Here is a 2,136-nt window from a genome sequence, read left to right as displayed (position 1 = left end):
GTCTCGATCTCCTGACCTCGTGATCCGCCCCCCTCGGCCTCCCAAAGTGCTGGGATTACAGGCGTGAGCCACCGCGCCCGGCCTGTTTTTTATTTTTTGAGATGGAGTCTCCCTCTGTCACCCAGGCTGGATTGCAGTGGCACGATCTTGGCTCACTACAACCTCTGCCTCCCAGGCTCAAGTGATTCTCATGCCTCAGCCTCCCGAGTAGCTGGGATTACAGGCGCCTGCTACCACGCCCAGTTAGTTTTTGTATTTTTAATAGAGATAGAGTTTCACCATGTTGGCCAGGCTGGTCTCGAACTCCTGACCTCAAGTGATCTGCCCACCTCGGCCTCCCAAAGTGTTGGGATTACAGGCGTGAGCCACCATGCCTGGCCACATTATATATTTCTTAAGCACATTCTGGCTCTTATATTCTAGGCATTTATGTAGTCAGATGTGTGGAAATGCAAAGTAAAAGTGAAGGATCTTGAACTCTGGAGACAGGCAGATCTGGTTTCGAATCTCAGCTGTGCCTCTCAGAAGCTGTGTGACTCTGGGCATGTCATGTAACCTCTCTGAGTTTTGGTTTTCTCACTGGTAAAAATAATTGGGCCAGGCGAGGTGGCTCACGCCTGTATTCCCAGCGCTTTGGGAGGCCAAAGTGGGAGGATTGCTTGAGCCCAGCAATCCTGGGAGTTTGAGACCAGCCTGGGCAACATAATGGGATCCTGTCAAAGTAAAACAATCCTACAAAGTAAAATAAAACAAAACAAAATAAAAATCAGCCAGACATGGTGGTACATGTCTGTAGTCCCAGCTACTCAGGTAACTGAGTTGGGAGGATCAATTGAACCTAGATGGCCAAGGCTGCAGTGAGCTGTGATCATGCCATTGCACTCCAGCCCGGGTGACAAAGTGAGACCCCATCTCAAATTGAAAAAAAAAAAAAAAATACAAGAGGAAGAAATAACTGTAGTTCCAGCAGCCTCTATGAATGATTAGGACCCATCTGTTTCTTTGAAGATAGGCTGCCGAGAAGCTGTGGGGTCAACTCAGCAAATCTGCGCCGGCCTTATGGCATGTTCCAGACTCAGCTAGGTTCTGCATTGGACACAAAATCACATGCACTATGGTCACCGTGGTGCCCTCTGGGCAAGGACTCTGTTGCTGGCTGGGCCTCTATCTCTTTGGCAGTAATGTCACCTGTGGAGGACATCACCTTTTCTTTTTTTTTTTAGATGGAGTCTCACTATGTCACCCAGGCTGTAGAACACTGGTGCAGCCTCAGCTCACTGCAACCTTTGCCTCCTGGGGTCAAGTGATTCTCCTGCCTCAGCCTCCTGAGTAGCTGGGATTACAAGCGCACACCACTACACCTGGCTAATTTTTGTAATTTTAGTAGAGATGGGGTTTCACCATGTTGGCAAAGCTGGTCTCAAACTCCTGACCTCAAGTGATCCTCCTGCCTCGGCCTCCCAAAGTGCTGGGATTACAGGCATGAGCCACTGTGCCCAGCCATCTGTGGAGGACATCATTTGTGGAGGTCAGTAAGGCAGGAAGCCTGAAGCTCTACCAGGATGTGGCAACTCTCCCACCTGCTCCGCGGGCCTCCGAGTTCTCTCTATTGGATCTGTCCTCTCCACCATAGCCAGACTGAATTTTCTAAAACCCAAACATGGCCAGGCCACTCTCCTCCCTGCAGTGGCTTCTGTTTGACATCAAAATAGAGTACAAATGCCTTGAGGTGCCTCAAAAGGCCCCCAGGTCCAATCTCTTTTCACTCTCCCCTTGAATTTTCTGCCTCAGCCATGAAAGTGTGGGCAGCTCCCCAAGTGCACTGGCTCTCCAACACCTCCAACTCTTTGCGTATACCTGTGCCTGAAATGCAATCTCTCCTTCTCCTCCTGACTAGTGCCCCCACTATTCTCTTGCCCTTACTCCATAGGGAACCATTCAGTATATCTAATGTGTATTTTTCTATCTGTGTTCTGCTAAAATCTTTAAATCTTTATTCTTGGTTTTGTGTACATGTATTTTTAATGTATATAAATGGTGCTGTCATATAGCACATTCTATTTCTTACTTTTTCCCACTCAGTATTGGGTTTTGTTGGGGGTTTTCTTTTGGTTTTTTTTGTTTGGTTGGTTGGTT

This window comes from Mandrillus leucophaeus, unplaced genomic scaffold (genome assembly GCF_000951045.1).
Source record: "Mandrillus leucophaeus isolate KB7577 unplaced genomic scaffold, Mleu.le_1.0 Scaffold541, whole genome shotgun sequence".
Classification (NCBI taxonomy): Eukaryota; Metazoa; Chordata; class Mammalia; order Primates; family Cercopithecidae; genus Mandrillus; species Mandrillus leucophaeus.
This window is presented reverse-complemented; position numbering follows the sequence as displayed.